At 34.9% G+C, this 23,357-nt stretch overlaps 2 long non-coding RNA genes across 9 annotated transcripts in view; both read right to left on the reverse strand.

Moving 5' to 3' along the window:
• LOC144280995 (uncharacterized) overlaps positions 1-23,357 on the reverse strand; it is a 345,351-nt gene that overhangs the window by 98,062 nt on the left and 223,932 nt on the right. The window lies entirely within an intron of this gene.
• On the reverse strand, positions 13,108-18,214 carry LOC144280996 (uncharacterized). The gene is made up of 4 exons (XR_013349467.1): positions 17,803-18,214; positions 16,804-16,921; positions 14,210-14,280; positions 13,108-13,458 (listed from the first exon to the last, which is right to left on the reverse strand). It is a non-coding gene; the product is annotated as an uncharacterized LOC144280996 (long non-coding RNA).

The raw sequence follows: 23,357 nt of genomic DNA on the forward strand, positions 1-23,357 counted from the left end.
TGATCCACTAGAGTAATTCATATATAAATTTATGAAGTTCAAAATTGTAGTTGTGGCAGTTAAACCAGAAGGAAACAAAAACACAGTAGACTCAAAAATGGAATATGTCCAAGGACTTGATGGTAGATAATTCAGAAAGAGTTTTAAAAGGGTTAGAACAAAGATGGTTATAGGATTTATGATAGGACTCCATTTATCAGGGCCAGAAACCCGTTTTATTTAAGATGAATAAATTGAATGGCAATATCAAAGAAATATTTACATATTCAAAAATGAAGCTCAAGAAAGAAAATAAGTTTAGAGATTCCTATTTTTAGAACCACCCATTTAGCAAATTCAGTTGGAATCCTCAAAGTGCATGAAAGAAAGCAATATATAAGCCCTCCTAAGTAATAACTAAAAAGTCAGAAATACAAAAAATTAAATACCAGTTTATGGCTACAGCCTACATTTGAAGGCAAGAAAGACAAGACTACTGAGAAATTTACTGATGCAACATACAAGGAAGAAGGAGAGCCAGAACACTAATATGCCATGAAAAACATCTGGGTCATTTCAGAGTTGGTCAGTTGATTTCAGGATTTTAGGAAACTCCAGAGTCTGTTATATTCCCCTGGAGAGTGTTGCTTTTTTGGGTTGCTTTTGTAGGTAGTCTACTTGGCTAAACTCAAACTGCAAACTCTGTCTCTTGATTAGCATCTCTAATCTTAGTTCAAATCTTTTGTCCTTAGCTAACATATTTGGAATATGCTCATTGCATGAATATTTCAGATGTCATCCAGAGATATGAACAGAGTTCACACACAGAACATGAAAATCCTCCTTTCTGGCTCTCCACTTTCTAGGATTCCTTTGTCATTTTTCAGCAGCAGTGACTTCCTTGTATTCTGTCTTCTAATTCTTCAGTTCAATCCCCTCAAATATCTCCAAAATTAGATGATTTCTAGGTTCCTCCTCACTTTTACAGTAACATGCTGAACACAGGTTAGTAAAAATGGCCTAATTTAAACACCATTCTTAGAATTTCTGATTAATACGAAACATAATGGGGCTATTACCTCCCTTAGCCATGACAGACTATTTTAATTCATGCTACTCAAGATTGTATTCACATTTAAGTACCCATTGGTTCCTTTTAAACTTCAGATCAGTTAAAATCATACTTTTCTTTGGATTTTTTTCTTCATAAAGCAGTTCCTAAATTAAGACTTGTCAGTTGAAAGAACATCAATGTAGACTTCCCCTACATTGTATAAATGCAATTCACTTAGGACATGACCTAAAACAATCTTCACATAATTTCAATGTTTTTGTCATAGATTTATTTACTCATTCATATGTATTCTTTCAGCAAATATTTATTTAAATCCTCTCTGGCACTTGAGAACCAGAGGTGAACATCAAGGAAAAAATTACTCTTCTTATGGAAGTTATATCTGGATTTGGGGTGCTAAATTATACATAGGTAAACAAGTGATAACATGAGATATGCATCTACAAAAAATACTAATTCAGAGGGATACATATACCCTGATATGTGGCATTATCTACAATAGACAAATTATGGAAACAACTCAAGTGTCCATTGACTGAAGAATGGATAAAGATGTGGTATGCATATACAATGGAATATTAATCAACCATAAAAAAGAACGAGATCTTGCCATTTGCAACAAAATGGATGGAGCTAGAGAGTACTCTGCTAAGTGAAATAAGTCAGTCAGAGAAAGATAAATACCATATGATTTCACTAGTATGTGGAATTTAAGAAACAAATAAATGAGCAAAGGGAACAATGAGAGGCAAAGCAAGGAACAGACTCTTAACTATAGAGAACACACTGATGGTTACCAGAGGGGAGGAGGTTGGAGGATAGATTAAATAGGTGATGAGGATTAAGAAGTACACTTGTTGTAATGAGCACTGACTAATGTATGGAAGTGTTGAACCACTATATTGTACACCTAAAACTAATATTACACTGTATGTTAACTAATGAAGTTAAATAAAAATTTCAAAAAAATTATAACCATGTAAGGTGATAGATGTTAATTAAATTTACTGTGGTTATAATTTTGCTACAATTAGGTGTGGCACATCTAAAAAATAAATAAATTAGTTATATTTAAATTTAAAAAACAAACAGGATTATATGGTAATATAATAGTGATCAAGGATGTATCATTTGTATTGGGAGTCTGAAATGTTTTATTAACAAGGATCCTACTAAACCAACTGAAATCTAAGTGTTGTGTGTATCATCATTTTTTTCTTTCTCTCAACCATCTGCAAATAACTCTTAATCTTTTTCTAATTATTTCTTAGAAATGTTGAAAAGTTCAAGAGTAGAAAAAAGCCATGTCAATTTGGTAAATTCCTTCCCTCTGCCAGAATGTCCTATGAACCCCACTCTTTGGGTATTTTAAATCATGAAGGAATCAACCCACTTAATTTTTGTGTAATGGACAATGTTTCCTCATCTGGCCAGAATTATAACATCAGAGAATTTATTCAATAATATTGTCCACTTGTTGGAATATTTTCTCCATTTTTTAACCAAAGAAATTTCCAGTGGTTTGAATTGCATCTCATTTAATTTCCCTTATTTATTTTTTCTGTCTCCTCTTAATCCAAGTAACAACACACACACATATATATAAATAAATATATATATTATATATAAATATATATATAAATATATATTCTATATATATATAAATAAAAGTAGATAAAAAAAATTTCTAGGACTGGAGGCATGGCAAGTATTCACCCTCTTTTCATCCTCTAAGCTACCAAGTGTTAAAAATATCTCACACATAATAGGTAGGAAATAAATGTGAGTTAAATTATAAAATAAAATGATTAAATACGAAACAAGTGCCAAAATCAAATGGCCAGAGAAAAAGTAATTAATTTTTACAAATCAGGGAAATAAAATGATTTTAGCAAACTGTTACATCCTGTACAGTTGGAGTATTTTTCCATATAAGTAATGGACACAAGATTATCAATCCTTATAAATACAAGGTATAACATCAAATTCTTGGCGGTGAGACATCCATTATAAATCTCAATGATACAATTTATCTCATGATGCATATCATAGTTCTTTGGATAGTATCTAATAAGTATATATCTTTAAATACTTGCCTACTAAATGTTACCTATGAGAAAGGAAATGATTCTCTACAGACCAGAACGATCCTCTCTCTAAATCCTTATTCACTCATTCCCAGAGATAGAAGAAGTCAAGTTAAAGAACAGAGCTTCCTAAGATGTTTCTTGATGTCATACGTTTTACCAGTTTTATCACATCTTCACAATAAATAATATGCTATCTTACATCATCTTATCATTGGTTGTAGATATATACTAGTTGAGAAAAAAAACCTTTCCATTCTGATTTGAATTCATCTCTTTCCATTAAATGTTATTTGCCAATACAAGTGTAACATGCACACAGTTCACCCTAAAATAAAACAATATTCAGTAAGCATAATGAACAAAATTTATAATTACTTACCTCATTTCCAAGAAATGCACCATAGGTCTGGTTTTGATCCGATCAACAGCATATAAGAAAACCATTCCCCAGAGAGAACATGGCACACCAAAAGTAAGAATGTTTGGATTTACACGTTAGGTTAGTTATCTTTTTACGTCTTCTCTATGTCAGACTAAATAATCTCTATTCTTATGTCTTTTACTACCATAATATTTTAATCTTCTTAGTATGCCTCATGTCTAAATTTCTTAAATCTTTAGAATTATGGTGTCAAACTGGGCACAGAGCTTCAGTAACAGGTGTTTGCTAAGTGCTGGCTTTCCTTAGAGGATCATCATACTGTGCTTACATGCTGTTCTCAAGTCCACGAATCCCAAGTTTATATTCACTCATAAATGAAAGTAATGCAAGAATTTCTACTTCTTCTAGTAGGAAGGAAAATCAATGAAAATATTTCACAATTTCTTTGCTTCCCTAACAGACTGAAATAAAATGTTTGCCTCAACAATATTCATAAGAAGCACTGTCATTTTAGAAAATGCCTATGCAAACATAAGCACTCCTAGGCCAAGCCCATATGCCTACAGCTTTGGACACTTTCACATTAATTCTAGGGTACTGTATTAAGACTAATCTTATATATTAATCATTTTGGCTCAGTCTTTACAATGGCTATAGGAGAAGAAGAAAACAACCCCCAATGAATCATTCAAATATATTCTGAGAAGCATATGCTTTACTCACTAAAATAAAAATATTATTTTGGTATATATAAAATACTTGGGGGAAGCACTGAGAACAAAATCAGTCATGTCTTAGCTAAAAAATAAAGTTTGTGGAGGATAAGAATATAAAGATAATATTAAATAAAATATATCTATTTGCCTATTATCTCTAAGCTGAGTCTAACAAAAAGGCAATGATCCAATTGAGAAAATAAACCTTTGTTTTAACAAGGCATGGCCATTGACTTATGAGTCATTAAATTTGACCCTCCATAATGCAGTGTAGGCAATCATTTAACAAAACCCCTTCCCCTTCTTCATAAGAATTTGACCTTTGGTTAGTTCTCTATTTTTGTTTCTCCAGGGACCAAATAAATATCACCTCTGTTACCAGCCAATATTGATTAGAGCAGAAATGATCCATGATTGGTAGACTTCATCTGGACTGGAAGGAACTACAAAGAAATTATCATTCCTGACGGGGACAACCCATGAAGACACATGATATGGGCTACCCTGAGTATTGTGACTCTTATGTCCATACACAGCTCTCTAACTACCATTGGGAGAGAATGTCTATAGAAATAATACAAGATATTTTGTTTCGTGTGGAATACAAAACTTCTAAGTAAGGAAGGCTCTGGAACCTAGCCAATGTGAATCTCATCTCCTTGTATGTGAGCTATCACCTGGGAGAAAATAACTACTGGTTGGTTCCATGAATACTTCCTTTAGAAAAGAAATGTAACTCTGCTCTGTTAGCAAGATATGATTCTTTTCCTACATCATTTTTATTAGATTGGTGCCAAATATTGCCCACAAACACAAACTGCTCCCACTTCAATACCTTTGGTACATGCCATGAAAGTGGCATTCAACTTTCAAGGGGATTTATGTAAATCTAATGGGAGTCAGAATCCAAGATTATAGGAAGCCTTATGAATTGCCAAGTGATTAGCAACCAAAAGGATAATCACTAGAAGAGTCATTTCCTTCTTATAGTTGCACCCTATTCTCCATCTATCCCTTTGCATGAAGCAGTTTCCAAGGGGTCTAAAAAAATACCATAGTGCAGTGACTTGCCCCACCACCATCACTACCAACACCAATACTTTATAGATGAGGTGAGCCAGAGAAGAGACTAGCCAGTGTGGCTTGGGCCATGAAACAGTTTAGGAAAAAAGGAGATGAAATTACTCTGGATCTTCAATAAATGTTGGCCTATACTTAGCATTTAACAACAACAACAACAAAAAAAAATCACAAGAAAATTGTACAAATGCTAAGTAATCCAAATATTACCTTAAGTATTCATGGATAGCCAAGGTATAAAGGTAAAGTTCTGAGAACTTAAATAGAGACCTATGTGTTTCTGCCATTAATGCCTAATCCATGAATTCCCTTCTAATATAAACATAACAGGGAAATCAAAACTATATATATACATATATATATATACAGAAATGGGGTCCTTTCAAAAACTCTCTAAAGAGGAAGGAAAATATAGAGCTTACAATTTAAAACAAATCCTCTTTATGTTTACCCAGATCAGTTTGTTCCCGGAAGGTATGGATCCCACTTCCACTACATTTAAGTCTGGGCTGATATCTATGAAATTCAGTGGGATTTGGTCTAAATGGTCTTAGGATCCCTCCCAGTATCTCAAAGTCCATGGTGTTTTAACTCATTTGAATTGTTGCCCACAAATAGAACCTTGAAAAATAAAGAACCCCTTAGTAAATTCATCCTCCTCCTTAGAAAAACAAATCAGAGATCATGTCATAGTTTAGTCATTGTTTTTCTTTTTATCTTTAAAATGCCTTTTGTATTGTAGCTGTGTCTCCTCCAAGCTCATTTTTCCTGATCATTGATTTTTTTTAAAGAAGTTGCTGAAATCTCTTATCCCACAACTTAATTATGCTTCTGTAAGCAATATAAGTAGGTTAGAAATTCCCTTTCCCTCCATTTAACTTAATCAAAAGTTACTTCTTCAATAAAGATCCCCAGTGCTATGGCGAGCAGCTTTATGAATCAGAGAAGAGTTGAGAAGAATCCAAGCACTTCTTGGATACAATCAGCAAGGGGCATTATCAATAAGTGTCAGGCTAATAGAATTGCTTTAAATCTTGGATAAATTAAGGTAAAGCCACATAATTTCAGTTACTACAAATGATTCCCTACTGGGATGAAATTTTTTGTAGACATGATCCGAGATCAATGACAACCAGCTACTTTAAATACAATTGCATTCCTTTCTCCTTTCTCATTAACTGTTCCTATAAATGCCTTCTCAGCAATGAGATAAATTAGTTTCTACGAGACACTAATTCCACATGGAAGTGTTTATTTAAAATCTAATTCCTTTTATTTATAATTTTTTAAACCCAGAAGAATGTTATATTCCTGAAAGGAACTATTACTTAATCTACTATGCTTAGAAGCAACTAACCAGCTTAATCAGGAAAAAAAATAACCCCAAAATTTTTGGATTAAGATTACGTATTAGTATACAGCCACCAAGAAGAAAATGTCGTTTTAACATTCAAGATAATATATAATTATCACACATTAGCATAAGGACTAAATTGTATATTGCAGTTATCTGCATATGATAGGATATTTGTATCAATGTGAGTTTGATGAGAAGGGGAAAGAGGAATGGGAATTTTGCCTGAAAAATATTAACAATGATGAAAATATAATTTGTATTTTAAAAAAAGAAACTTCAAAGTGAAACTGAATATGTTAAATAGAGAAACATAGCTCAAGGAATGAATTTGAATTACCTTTACATGAATGTTTGGTATCTAGCATATTCTAATAGGCTCCATAATTGGGATTGATGAAGAATGCTTTGCCTTATGAACAAGGTAGTTCGTTTGAGTTTATTATTCATTCTTGCTGCCCTAATATGAATTATCAAGTATAGTAGAAAGAGTATAGGCTTTGGGGCCAGATAAAAATGAGTTTAAGTCAAGTCATCAGCATTTGCTATGCATCAGAACATGGGCAATCCCTTAATTTCTCTGAGTTTTTGTCTTCTTTTAAATTTAAGACTAAATCTCACCCAAAAAGTGTCAAGGCAGGATTAAATGTGATAGTATATTCGAGTATCTATGAAGGGGCCAGTGTTAAATGCAAGGACAGCCACAACTGGATAGAAATCAACTAGAATAGAAATCAAATGTCTCACAGTTCTGGAGGCCAAAAATCCAAAATTAAGGTATCCGCAGGGCTGCATCTGTCATCTCTGCCCCCATTAGAGGCTCTTGGCCTTCCAACTTCTTTCTGGTGGCTTTAGGTATTCCTTGGCTTGTGGTTGCAACACTTTAATTTTCTGCCTTCTTGAAAACATGACCTTACACTCTATATCTTCTCTTCTTGTCTCTTCTGAGGACATTTGTGAATGGATTTAGGGCCCACCTGAATAATCCAGGATGATCTCATCTCAATATCTATAATTTTATTTTATCTACAGCAGCCTTGGTTCAAACTAAAGTCACATTCACAAGTCCTGGAACATGGACATACCCTTTAGTGGGCTACCCTTTAACCCACTATGAGACCTAAACATAAAAATGCTCAATAAACGTCAGATTTTTCTAAAAATATATATAATGCATAGATTTACAGAACATTTGAGCAAGAAAGGAAAGGATGAGCAAGACACTGATATTAAAATTAGTCCTCAGGTGATGAAAATCACCATTTTTCTAAGATTAAAATATTTACCTAATTTGTAAATTTTTCTTATATCCACCCATCCAAGCTCACTATTTTCCAGAATAGTCCTAGAGAGGAGCCATGCCCTCCCATTTACTATTACATCTCAGAGCACTAGCCCAATGCCCGGCAGTTAGTGGTAGCTCAATAAATGTTAATTAAATACATAAATAAATGAAAATAAATAAATGCCTCTCAACTAGCTGGGGTAGATCCAGACTTATAAACTAGTTATTCTTATCACTGTTACTATCATCACTATCATCGAGAGACTGTTTTGTTGGTGCTACATTGTTTTTATTACAAACAAATTGAACTACACATTAGCACTGTAAGGAAGTACCCAGAGGAATTCATTCTGTGATTTTACTTAGAATTAGTATGTGGCTAATCAGTGATTCAGGAAGCCTGATCACTGACAAAGCCTTATGGTTTTGATTAGTTAAATGAATAAATCAAAAGAATTCTTGCAAGATAATGGTAGGGTTCAAAATACACCATGAGCCATTAGAGGCAGGATTATTGCAGAAAGAAGACTACATGGTAGGATTTGAAAAATATCCTACCAAAATGTATTATCTGCCTTCCAGAAGTCTCATTGGAACTTAGTCCTTTAGATTAAGAAGACACTGCATCTTTTAAAAAATTTCTGTTAAAGTGCAAAGACTCCTTGGGAGTATTTTAAGTTATTTATTAGGGTATACAAATATATGAACACATACTATGTGTGGCATTGGACAAGATATTGTGAACTCTATGGTGATAAACAGGACATGGACTTGTACTCAGGAAGTCTGTGGCCCAGTGGAAGAGACAAGATCTATACAACTAAATCTAATTCAAGGCATAAAGCATTATAATTTCAACTAAAATATCTACTATTAGAGGAACATGGGATAGGAAGCTATTAATTCTGATTGAAAAAAAATGTGGTAGAATTTGAACTGAATTTCAAAAAATAGGTTGGGTATTGATAAGGAAAAATGGAGGAAAGGCCGTTAAGGCTGAGTAAAGTAGGAGGAAGAGAATGTTACAACTCCTGAGAAAAAAGGGGACAGGGAGAAGTTGAACAGAGGAACAGGAAGGAAAGCGCCCACAGTTTTCTAGGCATCCTTCTCTCAAGGATTTACCCTACTTTCAGCATTGCCTAGAACTTCAGAGAAGTTCCAGAGGGTCCAGTGAGTATCACAATGCTGGATTGGAGAGTGGAGGTCTCTGCAGGATAATCAGAGCTAGAATGTATCGAAGACAGTGCTTGGGGAAGATTAAGTCAAAGCTGAATATTGTGATTGGGAAGGCAATCCTCTAAACTCATTTCCATTGCTTCCTAGATTTATAAATTGATCTTAGAAGCCACCCACAATATAGGGCCTGGCAGATACACTCTCTACTGAGTGGCTTCTCCTTGGCCAGACAGCTCAAAACCCCACCCGGCCTTTTCTTTCTGTTCTCATGACTGCCTCATCTCTTGAAAGATGCTCCTCCAAGCCATTCTCCAGATCCAGCAATGTCCCCCTGCCTACCCCACCATTTTTTCTTTCTCATTTCTTGCTCCTCTTCATGCCAGCCTCAATACATTTCTTCCTTATTTTCCTTAATACTCTTGGGCTGAGTTGATTTATCTGCAGCTGGTTCTAGAGGTAGGAAGACAGTGCTATTAAAAGTCCTTAAAAAAAGACCAAGTTAGTCCTCCCAAATATTTACATAGGAAAAACGGTGTATTTAACGGACTTGGTGAGGAAAAAACTTATGTTTGCTTAACTGAGGAAATTGCTTCTTCAGTGCAATTCATTTCCATGGCCTAATAAAGGATTAACAGCACACCTACTGTGGAAGTATCTTTTAAAAGCTCCAACCTATGCCTGTAAACTCTAAATTGCTGTTTTCAAGAGTCTACTTCCTGCTGAGCTACTTTTGTTCTTTTCATGAAGCTTCCCTGATCTATTATGAATGCTGCATTCTTCCAATTTTCCTGTGCATACAGTCATTTCCAAGGATGACTTCATACATTTTATACAGAGCTTTTAAAACCATTTGTGAAGGAAAAGTGAATGTTTAACAGTAAAATGCATTTCTGAAGGTCTCTGATAATGGGAATGATCCCTTGATTAGACATTTCCTTTCTATTAGGGATATTTTTTTTAAGCCTATCTTTTCCCATTGTTGCTGTTCAAGTTCAAAGATGGAAATTAGTGATTTCCTGAAGATTCATGTTAATTTAGATAATTTAGAGCTAGACACATTTTGGGTCATGGTCATTTGGGACATTTTTTGAGCAATGTAGGACATTGGTGTAACAATGAGTTTATTTTTTCCAGTTCATAAAAACTTGAAAGTTATGTATGAAAGAATGCCATTTTCCTACCCTATTGAAACCTTATGTTTTCTTTTACTTTGGAAGAGTTTTAGGGAATCAAAAAAGCTCCTTCATCTTCACTTTTAGAGTCTCTTCTCCCTAACAATTTTCTTTCATTAATAACATTAGAATAATCTTTACTCCAGGGCACCTGGGTGGTTCAGTCCATTAAGTGTTTGCCGTCAGCTCAGGTCATGATGCCAGAGTCCTGGAATTGAGCCCTGTGTTGGGCTCCCTGCTCAATGAGGAGCCTGTTTTCCCTCTCCCTCTGCCTCTGCCTCTCCCTCTGCTTGTGCTCTCTCTCTCTCTATGTCAAATAAATAAAATCTTTCTAAAAAAATGATTTTTACTATTTTTGTTCAAAAATATAGAATAGCTTTTTTTTTAAGATTTTATTTATTTGCTCATGAGAGACACACAGAGAGAGATAGAGAGAAGCAGAGACACAGGCAGAGGGAGAAGCAGGCTCCATGCAAGGAGCCCAACATGGGACTTGACCCTGGGATTTCAGAATCACGCCCTGGGCCGAAGGTAGGCACTAAACCGCTGGGCCACCCAGGCATCCCATTTTTTTTCTTTTAGTATAGTTGACACATGTTACATTAGTCTCAGGTGGACAACTGAGTGATTAAACTCTGCATGTTATGCTATCCTTACCACAAGGGTAGCTACAATACCATTGACTATATCCCTATGCTACGCCTTTTATCTCTGTGACTTATTCATTCCATAACTAAAAACTTGGACCTCCCACTCCCCTTCACCCATTTTGTCCATCTCCTGCCCCCTCCTCTCCAGCAACCATTACTTTATTCTCTGTATTTATGGAAGAATAGCTTTTTATTTTATTTTGTTTTGTTTCAAAGGTAGTAGCTAGTAGCTACTAGAACTGCCCCTGTCATTATAGTTTATATTACAATTTATTGTAATGTTCTTTGTTAAAGAGGGAAGGAAAAGTTAAGCTTTTCCTGGAAAGGAGAATTGAAACAACAATGCCTGCTTACATGAAGTTTGTAAAAGATGATATAGAAAAGATCATTTTTCTTTTCTTTATATCTCAATCTGAATTTCATTCTTAAAAATAAAATCCCCAAATGATTAGCAAATGGAAACTTTCTTTCCAGCTATAAGACTTGAGCTAAGCTTATCCAAATTAATGCCCTTCTAAGGTAATTTTAAAAGTAGTAGCCACCTCACTGATCTTTTGTGATCTGTATCACTTCACAAATCCAGTCACCTGCTCCAATGATGAATCTATAATCCTGGCTAGAATCAGCCAAAGGTAATTCAGAAATCTATATGGAATAGCCATTTTTGCCTCTGTGTGAGATAACAATTGAGGCCTCTGAATTTTTATTTCTCCTAAATTAAAAAAGTAAAGATGAAAGCACTACAAGATAATAACAAAGGCAATGAAGCAGTCAGGTAATGGCCCGGGCCAAATTTAGGGTAAACATTTATTCATTGCTACTCCCACAGAAAATGTGCCTGGTGCCTGAACTCCCTGAGCCATGTGGATCTGGCCATCTGAACAAACCTCTTCAGTCATAAGGTCAGTACTTAACCTGATTACACCTTTAGGTTAATTTCTTTTTAATATGGTTATAGGACAGGCTTTTGGAAAAATAAGGCCATTTGTTGGCCACTGAGTACAGAAGATGTGCATTGGCACAATTAGGAGACAACACACGGGTGTTCTGAGACTGGTTTTGCCACATATTAAGTCTGTGACCTTGGGAAAGACAATTTAAAAAGTCACATGCTAGAGTTAATTTGTGCCATTCTATGCATTGCTAAAGATCCCAACTACTGAATGCATGTAAGTTATGTAACTATTCAGTATACCCAAAATAATAATGTTCATAGTCATTGTCAGCATTAAACAGAGAAGAATAGATGAAAAGATGATTGGTAAAATACTCAGGAGCATATATGATTTGGTATGGTCCTCATTTTGACCATTAACAATAAGCATTTTACATGAAAATCCATTTTTATCCACCTCAGTAATGTAAATAGTATGGTCCTAAAAAGTAAAATACACATTTTAGGACCATACCATTAGGAATTTCTGAAAGAAAATCATTCTCTACCACATCACAAATGCCTTCCTACTACTCAAGCTATTATATTAAAATGAACATGTGTGGAATAGACGTACATGTGCCAGGCCCTGAGTAGAGTAGAAAGAATATATTTCCGACACCTATGACTTTGAGCTTGGCCATGTTTTCTGCTTTGGAAATAACATGCTATACCACTTAATAGTCCCTCCACCTGTACATGAGATTACTTGTTCCTCCATGCCTTACCAACTTGACTTAACATATTCATTAATTTTAACAAATCTGGTAAACAGAAAATCATGTTACTTTAACTTGCTTTGATTTTCATATACATATTGAACATTTGTATTTATGCTTTGATAAATACCTTTTTCATATCATCTCCCCTACATTTTATCAGATGCAACCTTTTTGTTTCTGTCTACAGTACATTTCAAAATTAAATTTTAAGTACTCTTTACAACAACTCAACTGTTGTTCAATTTATCCCACTAAAAAACTATATTCTCAAGAATATAAAGATACACGCACATATTGCTCAAAATAGTATGATTTAAAATAACTCAAAAGGTCTTTGGGGGAGGTGTAAGGAGAGGAAGTCCTAAGTTTCCTTGTTTTTTCTTATTACAATGATAAGTGATATTCTTTCACAAGTTTTTAAACTTCAAAATTTAGACTATTAAAAGAAGAAAACTAAAACAACACAACGGGAAAAAAAACACTACTAGCAATTCCACTGTTGAACAGCCATTCTATTATACCCATATGAATATCAGTATATATTTTTATACTGTATCATTTTGCAACCTACACATTTCATTTAATAATATATGATGATAATTTTTCTGACGTTAAATACTCTTCTACAACATCATTTTTATTTTTCTTTTAGTTTTTATGTATTTATTCATGAGAGACACAGAGAGAGGCAGAGACATAGGCAGAGGGAGAAGGAGGCTCTTTGCAGGAGCCAGATGCAGGGCTCCATCCTTGATTGTAGGATCACGACCTGAGTCGAAGGCAGCCACCCAACCACTGAGCCACTCACTTGTCCCAACAGGGTGATTTTGGAAGTTTTATTTACTACAGGAAAAAAATTTAAGGGCAAAAAACGAAATTAATACAAACTTACAAAGACTGCCATTCAAATTATCCTAAAAAAAAAAGAGCCTTCCCAAATCGGGGAGACAATGTTATTAATAAATAAATTTTAAAAACATGTTTGAATTAATATACTGGTTGTGGCCAAATTTATAACCTACTAAAATTCTGCTTTTATGACTTCACTTATATTTATATATTATATTTATATAATAGGTTAAACCAAAGGAAATTGTCATTATTTGACATGAAATTAAAATATATTGCTGGCTCTTATATGTAATATAATAATCTATTTCTTTTTCTGAGAATAAAAGTCAATTGTTAAATATGTATAGGTGATGGCTAGTTATTCCTGCTTTTATGATATGTTTTGGGTATGATTTATAGGTTTATATGTTACTAAAACCTGGATAAAAAATATTATTTCAAACTCTAATATTGTTTATGAGAAAATATTTTCCACAGCATTATTGATTTCTTGGAACACACACCAACAAAATGGTCATTTCTAGAAGTTAAAGAAAAGGAAATGATCAAAACTGAGCCATTTTTCTCATTTGGTAAAAGTATATAAAATTTAAGAATTATAGGACAAAGAAAGGATATTGAGAATCCTTTGTCTAATGTAGCTGAGTAGAAACTTTATATTTACTGATATGACTACTATATTTCATCTAGGAGCTTTCCTCATTGTATAGGAAAAACTAATTAACAGAACTAAAATATTTACCTTAACTGAGTATTCTGTGCTCCTTTCACCAGAATTCTGAAAAAGGCAAACAAGCTTTCCCTTTTGGCCTCCTATTGATAGAAAGGCATATTTAACTGCTGTCTTCAGAACATTCTTTTATAAATATGAATGATTTAAATATATATATTCTTTATTTGAATACTACATTTATAAAAATAGAGACAGCTCCTTGAGTTTTAATTAAAAGAGATGGATGCTGAAAAGAGAATCACAAGTAATAACCCTTGGATTCTCAAAGCAGCACCATCCTAGAGTGGTAGGAGTTCTTGATTTCACCACCAGAGCTCATTGGGGCAAAAATGACCAATTTTCTATAGAGATGGAGCAGAAACACAGCTGCTATGTCCATGCTATTCCTGAGACCAAAGCCTCAGTATCACTTCTTGCTGAAATCAGAGTATACCACACTTAACAGAGTGACCAACTCATTTGATCCAGGTTTCTTCTGTATACTTCTTGGTGGTTAGTCTTCCATTACAAGGTCCGTCTCAATTTTCCCAGACCAAAGTAGATCCTCAAGTTGGCAGAGATGTCACATCTTGTCAGTGTTCTGTTTAGTCAAACTTAGTGTGGGCTCCAGTTATTATACCACAATTCCATAATACATGGGATTTAAAACTTAATATCAGAGGACTAACTGAAAATCTCATATCATCAATGTATCAGTTTTCTCTTCACGTGGAGAGGTGCTCACACTGTAGGAGGCATATGTGAGCCAAATCCAAAAGGGAAAACAAAGATAAAGTCTTCCATCTCACACTGGGGTACACACTCTTTGAAATTTAGTGATAGTAAATCTAGAAAGGTCCATAAAAATTAAATTATAATTTTGACTTTCTAGTTTCTGCCATTAAATGTACTTGAATTTGAGAGTTAAATTTCTATATTAAGCAAACCCTATATCCTAATGCAGATGCATCCCTGGGTCACAATTTAGCTGCCAGATTTGCAAGGTTGGATTGAGTTCCAAAGTATGCTGCTTCACAGAATATGAGTCATATAGTGTTTTTAGCCTCTAGTCCTCCATGCAAGACTCAACTCTGACTGAGAATCCTGCTCCTCTTAAAATAGATTCTTCTCAGGAGGATTTTTCTCTAAGATGGACTGGTAAAAGCTACTTCAGTCCCCAAGACTAGTTTTAACAAATTTGAATTTCAAAGGAAACACCCCAGACTCTCTCTTCATTTAAATTTGTGGGTAGAAATAAAAGTGTTACAATTCCTTTACTTAAAACCACATAGGATTACCCAAGCTCCACATGGAGAAGAATATGACTCCACCTAGATCTGGAATCTTCATTTGGACCATTTTACTCCCTGTGTATAGAGCACCTGCTACATATAAATGTCATGCCATTCATTTTCTTCCTCATGGTGCTGTTGTGAAAAGGTGTGAAGACAGGAGGAGTATGTCTGACTTCTAAAGGAGGAGACTGTACTAGCATTAATCTCCATTATTTCTTCTAATACAAATCTGTGTACAAAATTATTAAAATCACTCCTAAACATCCTCTTGCCCCACCCTATACCCAAAAGCCAAAAAAAGCCAACAAAATTTCCCCAAAATTATTCTATTTAATTTTTAAATAACCTATGTTAAACTGTTTTCACTACTTTGGGGGCTCATCTTAAGTGGCAATAACTCAAGCTAATGTTAGAGAAATGAGAAAATAAAGTTAGTAGAAGCATTTACAGTGTCTTCTAACAATGGACATGGTTTTGTTCTTTGTTTTAGTAATTGAGACTTAATAATTTAACCTTCATTGGATTGTCCATGATAATGACAATCTGAAAACCAATTCCCACATGTATTATATCACTTTTCCAGCCTTACGGAATTCTTTAAAGAAAATAAAAAAGATACATGGAACTTTGTGCTACAATTATATATTCAGCTATTTAGGATTTTGGTTGTTAAAAGGTATCAGAAATAGAAACTTTTTTTGAAATGTATTTTTTACACTATTTTACTCATCAGTAATAATAACGATTCCTTAACACAGCCCATGGTCATAACCCAAATAACCTCCAGAAAAGCAAAGGGTTGGAAGGTCATATTGCTGCTAAACTAAAACTGTTCAACGTATCAGTTTCCTATTTAAAAATCTCAAAGAATCTTGAAAAGAATTAATAAAACATAAAGCATAGAATTTTGAAGCTATAAAGAGTCTTACATTTTTCTCTTATGAGAAAAATATAAAAGCACTTAGTAAACTGTAAAGTACCATACAAATCTATAAAATGTGTATTGCCCTCATCTGTGTAAAGCCTCTCATTTTACAAGTAACAGAATAGAGAGATTGAGAGATATAAAAGATTCTTCAAAAGCCTTTGCAGTGCTTTTCAAAAATGATAAGAACTATCAACACCCACCCCCAGGCAAATTCCCATTAAATTTAATCCACAATTACTGGTCTAGTATCAGCAGTTTTTCTAGCCATTCTCTTTTAACTCAACAGCTGCATATGTCACTAAACTAACCCAGAGAATATAAGACTGTGTATGTAATAGGCATTTTCCAAATTCCCCACAACTGCATATTTTCTCAAAAAGGAAATGAAAGACAATACTTACCTCATACTCTATTTTTCTTAATCTGGCTCACCAAACTCTTCTAGGGCCTATTATTTTTTTTTGTAACTGATAGCATTTAATGTTGGATAGATCCAACATTAACCTCTCACCCTGCAAGCTATTAAGAAAAGCTGGTTAGAGACAAAAAAGATGCAGCAAATTGTACCTTTAGAGCTAAACAAAAGATGAATTTAAGTAGTAAATGAAATTGTTGCCCTACTCCCTAGAGCAATAGCTTTCAAATGAATTTTATTCATACATTTCTTTCTTTAAAAGAAGTCTTTCCATAAAGCTACGGAACATGAACACGCAAGGAGCTTCTCTGAAATATGAGTGGGAAGTCCAGATAAGCCCTTACCAGTTAGGGACCCTGAATACAATGGAGCCCTAGAAGTTAAAACCCAAACTCTCTAAACTAGCATTTTTGATCCAGTCTAATCTAACTTCAACCCTGAGATTTAATAAACAAAAAGTGCTCTATGATTAGGATATGACAGCAAGATATTTCAGTCTCTCTGCAAGCAAATTAGCATATTAGAAATGTACGAATGCAACTAGGTGGTAACACAGTGGTAGAAAGGAAATAATATTAGGGACAGAAGACTTTGTTTCTAGTTTATTCTACCTAACTTAGAGTGAGTCTCTAAATTTCTGGACTTCAGTGATTCATCTGTCAAACTTAAGAATAGTATGATACTTTTATGCTGGATGCTGGACCAAATCATTTCTTAGTGTTTCTTCATACCGTAAGACACATGATTCCATTCAATAAATATGTTTTCAATGATTGTTTCATGCTAAGGCACATGAGATATAATGATAAGCAAGACAGGTAAAATCCTTACATTCAAGGAGAACAAAGTCTTATGAAAAAGACATAATAACAATCAATACTTGGGGATTCGTTTGGGTTAGGATTACACATGCTAGTAACAATCTGAAGTCAGACTGCTACATGGACTAGGCCATTTTTTTTATATATATATATTTTGGACTTACTTGGGAGAACTTCAATTTCCATATAGAATATTGGTCTTGGTGCTATTTTGGTCTTTGGCCCAGAGAACAACGTCTGACTCAGAAGAACCAAGATCTATGGTCTTAGATATTTAAGTGTCACAAAGCCATCCTCACTGTGGGAATGGATCGATTTAGGTAACTGGAGTTGATTGTCCTATGAGGGAATAAGGATGCTAAGCAGTCAAAGCAACATATAATTCATAGGCAGCTAATAAAGAAAACCTGTCTGGAAGAAGTGATATCTAAACTGAAAACTAAAATATGAGAAGGAAGTAGCCAAAGTAGGGTGGGGAGAAGGAGCAGTTGGGCAAGGATAAGAGCTCTCAGACCAGGCATGAGAGTAGTTTCAGCAAAACCCAGAAGTGAGAAAAGAGGGAGCATTTGGTAGGGGATGAGGTTACAGAAGAAAGCAAAGACCAGATTATTCAGATCTCTGTGTACCTTGTTAAAGACATTAAAGATATAATGCTAGGCATGGAAATATTTTAAGCAGGGACAATATTCAATTTAATTTGTATTTTTAAAATATAATGCTGCATTTAGTATAGAGAGTAGGAGTTAATAAACTTAAAAAAAAACTAACGATATATAGTTATATAGACCTTACTATGTAAAGTCACACATATTAACTCATTCATTCTCATCAATGCTATGAGATAGTTCCTATTTTTATACATTTTTATAGATGAGCATACTGAGTGACCTGCCCAAGCCCTATACCAGTGAGTGGCCATATCTGAATTTGAACAATTTGGGAGTGAGGGAGTAGAAAAGTAGAAAATAATCAGTTTTAGTCATGCTGAGTTTAAGTGATTTATGGGACATTCCAGAAAGCATTTGAATATGTTGGTTTGAAGCTCTAGAAGGAGAATTACAATATTTGAAAGTAATTAAAATCATGGTAATGGACAATACAGTACCAGGAAAAAGAATCAAGAACACCCCATTTTAGTTAAATAAAAAATTAACATAAGTATTTTGTAGAGGTTAATGAAAATAATATAGTAACAACGTTAAGCAAATAAACCTTGAGCCCATGCATAAACAGAAAATAAAAGCAAAGACTTTGAAATAAGAGTTCAACCCAGAATGGCTTGAGCATAAGACCTTAGGCAGTATGCCCATATGTCCATGGAATCAGATCTAATGTCCATCCTCTATGCAATAATTGGAGAGGACACAGAGAACTAAAAGTCATCACCAAGCTAATAAGAGAAATTGCAAGTTTATATCAAGTCCCAATACATCAGCACTACTGCACATAAATGATAGCTTAAGTTCATAATGTACAATTTTAACTTACAACTAATGCATTTGGTCATTCCCAACTAATTGTTTTTCCGCCTCCCTGAAGTTCTAATTAAAGAAATTCTGGTATTTTGATAGGGAGACCATAGCAGACAAGATTTTCGTCCCCAGAGGGAAAAAATACAAATTAGCAGCACCCTTTACTGAATATTATTTATTGCTTCTATAATGTCCATTTTTACTTGTGTATTCTATACACTAGTTAGCACCATCCTGTGAACCGAATAAGTTTTCAATAATTGCTTAGTTACAGCAGAAGAACAGCTAGTAAGTGCTGCTGTGGATTTAGCCATTCAGAATGCTAAGCATTTACAGTCTCAATTTGCAAATACTGAACACTGTCAGCACAAAATGATAAAAAGGAAGTAAGCAAAAAGAGTCAAACTAATCAGCATATATCTGCCTTCCTTTTTTCATATTTTTTGTACCTGTAAAGTTGACCAGAGTTCTCTCTCCCCTCCCCAGAAAATGTCATTGTAAACCAAGGTTAAATAAGGAATTGAAAAAGTATTGTATGAAGAGAACATAAAAGGAAAGGAAACCTGGCTTTCCTATCTTTTCCACAACTCCTGCTGCACTTTGTCTCCTTGGGGCCCCAGCTATCAAATGAATTGATCCCTGACATTTTTGAACACAGGCGCTGCATGTCTGACACATGTATATAGAAGATGGTAGCTTCTACTGCCCACATATCAGCAGAGCAGAGGAAGGCAAATAGCATTCATTGGGTTCATCCTGTGTCCTTTCACTTACAGTATCTCACGTGACCTTCCAATTAGTCCATTAATCAACACATCTTTGCAGAGAATGATATGGCAGACACTCTGTACTAGGGATGCTGTGGTGAATAAGAATACATGCTCCTTTTGATAATGATCTGAGTTTTTCCTAGCTTGTAGGTGTGAGATTGAGAATTAGCCAAATGTTTGGCTCTTAAACCTCTCACTTTTTAGTATAATCACCTTTCCTCCTAGGCATTTTTACTCACTCTGGGTTACACAGCCACAAAATGTCTATGTCCCTAAATAGGGGTTAAGAATTAAAGACAGAAATAGTAATAATAGCATAGTTCTTGTTTATGCTTTAAGAATCTTGTCACAAGAAAGTAGAATAATTAAAACGAGCCCTTTGTTGGTTGCCATGGTGCAAAGAGCAACAAATGGGCAAGGAGTTTTCCAAGATATCTGTAGTAGAGAAACTAGGAGTTAAAACAGAAGGCATGCCTCCTCTAAGCTCAGTAGTGGACCTGGTGCTACCAAAGCATGAATAGAGATCCATGACTTATTTCTCTAAGTCTGCTGCACACTCCATAAGCCCAAAAAAGTATCTAATGTTAATTTAGGAATATGACAAAATTCTCCTTCCATTCGTCTATTTTTCTTTTGTTCACAAAGGAGTAAGTCAGCAAGGAGTTGCCACAAAGTGCTGTGCCAGGTCAGTTCACCCCTTGATAAAAATTAATATGATACAATCACAGCCCAGGTGACTAAAACTAGAGGATTGCCAAGTATAATTTGCTGAGTCACTGCTTTAGAAAATCAATGTACTTCTTTGAGAACAAATCTCTAGTGATCTTTGAATTTGAGTAAAAAGTATGGGAGGCTTTGGTGAAGCATTGTGGAACTCCATAATAGACAGGCCTCCATCCCTGGTTGTTAAGTCAGGATCCTCATCCTGATGGCTCTTCCTTCCATCAACTCATTTCAGCCTTCTAACCAGGCTTATGTGAGAATTCCTTTTTGTGCTGAATATTAACACAATCAACTTAAGGGAGCAGATGAGAACCTGCTCCCTCATTACTTGCACATCCTTTCATTTATTACATAACATTAAAATCATGCAAAATATTTACTAATTTGCCAACCACAATTTTTATCATCACTATAAAGTCCTTAAAGTAAAGCACTACCTGCTAACAAAGATAATCCTTATTTCAAAGATATGTATTCCCTCAGTTGCAAGATGGCACAATGGGAATTATTCTATCACTTATCAGATTAGGGCTTCTGCTTTGGTGAAGACCAACCACCAAGAGTATTACACTCTAACATTGCTCAACTTAAATAAAGTCCTCTCAACCATGAGCTTTGGAGAGAAAAAGTGATAGGGCAGAAAAGAGTAGTATAGGAATGGCTTCCTCGGCCCCAAAATGCTCCATCATGAAAAGCAGCAATTTCACTTAAGCATTGTCCCATTTCAAAATGCAGATCAGATTAATGGCTTGGGCTACACGGAACCAGGGACAAGGCTGTACCCACAGAAAGGAGATGAGCCTTCTCCAAGGTGCTGAATTCAAGCAGTGGAAGAAAAACCTTGCCCCTGGGATACTATATTCTTATGTTGATGGACATGCCAGAAGGAAGGTTTTCAGCTTCTGGATTGGTGTCTGAACACAAAGCAAGCTAGAAAAATTCCTAAAGAGCTGTGCCACCGGAAGAACCTCCTCAAGGAACTGGCCCCTGCATCCTTTATCTCTTCTTGGATTCAGGAAAATTAACAAGTGACAATCCAGCCACAAACCACCAAGGCAAAAGTTTGATTATTCTGAGTTGGTTCAAATTCCACCTACAAAGAATCTATTGTCCTATTAAGGACATTCTGAACTAGGGCTATAACTTACAGCCCCTTTCAGTTATCAACTAAAATTCCTTCAGTAAACTGTCTACCCCACAGATAACTGAGTTAAAAATTGCATCAGAATGTCTTGAAAGTTACTTTAATACAAGACCCATTAAATGGAATAAAGATTCACGCCTGGATTGTCCTTTAATAAAGTTTCATTATTTCTTCATATTTATGGGGACCACGGTTACAGAGAGGGCTGACAGCTCTGGAGTTTTAACAAACTACTGCTCAATTCCTGAGGAAAATGAGGACCTCAGAGTCCTTTCTTCAGTCTCAGAGTGAATTATGAATTGGCTGACCTACACTAGTACAGCCTTCAACCAAAAAAAAAAAAAAAAAAAAATTAAAAAGGTAGGAGAACTCGGGAATAAATCAGCTGTCCCCTGAGGACACAAGACAGAGATGAAAACTCGCTGACTTCTTTGAGTTCTCCCAGAGTGACAACTAGGACAAGGAAGCTAAAAAGAACAAAGACTGTACGAGGTAATAAAAATGTCTGCTCTGAATTTTAGGCTGTCACCCCACAAAGCAAATCTGAGATTTGAGAATAATCTGGTTTGATTTTTGTTATCTCAAAGGTTCTAAATTGCCAGGCAAGCCCTATAGAGCAATTGTTTTCAACCAGTGGTGTGAAGCAGAGTCACCTTTAGATCTTTTTTTAAAATCTATTTTCTGCCCTTGTATTGCTGAGAGATCAGTGGGTTTAAAGTGGAACCAGGGTAATTTTTCAGAGCCCCTTAAAAGATTTGGAGGCACTCCATTGATTAAGAACCATTGTTAAAGAGACTAATCAATTTCCGGGAGGATAGTGTTTCTCAAACTTTAATGTGCCTGTGAATCATCCCGTTATCACCTTCCAATCCCAGGATCATATTAAAATGCAGATTCTGACTCAGTAGGTCTGAGATGGGACTGAATTTCTACATTTCTAGCAAGCTCCCTAATTATGTCCATGCTGCTAGTAAGGGAATGCCACTCTGAGGCAAATCGGTAAGCTTTATACATCAGCTTACTTCAGAAGGCTGCCCTCAGGTATATAGGCATGGGGTAGAGGCTAGGAGCCTGGTGCTGATTCATGTGTGGTTTGTGGATCAGCCACCAGAAAATCACTTGAGGTACTTATTAAAATTAGGATTCTAGGGCCTCACCCCAAGATCCCCAGTCAGAGCAAATCAAACAAACTTCCTGAGTAATGCTTTTGTATACACTAAAATTTAAGAACCATTAAAAGTCAGAGATTATCAACAATGGATAATTAAAAGAATTATGAGTCCTAGAATCATTCAATGATGAATTACATATTTAAACTCATTATTAATTTAACACATTTCAGCCTTTTCTAGTTATAACTGTGAGACTGAAGACAATACATACAGCCATCTTGATACTTAACTTTTATATATATATATATATATATATATATATATATATATAAAGAATGAACAAAAATTCAAATATCATTAAGATCGCTTATCTCTATATTGACTATTCTCTCAGCCAGGAGACTATCTCCACAGCTGTTAGGCTTTAGGATCACTTACCAGCTACCCTAGTCTATCTATTTTTCCAACTGTTTTTCCTTTACCATCACCTGCTCACAT

Source organism: Canis aureus, chromosome 12, assembly GCF_053574225.1.
Source record: "Canis aureus isolate CA01 chromosome 12, VMU_Caureus_v.1.0, whole genome shotgun sequence".
NCBI classification, from domain to species: Eukaryota; Metazoa; Chordata; class Mammalia; order Carnivora; family Canidae; genus Canis; species Canis aureus.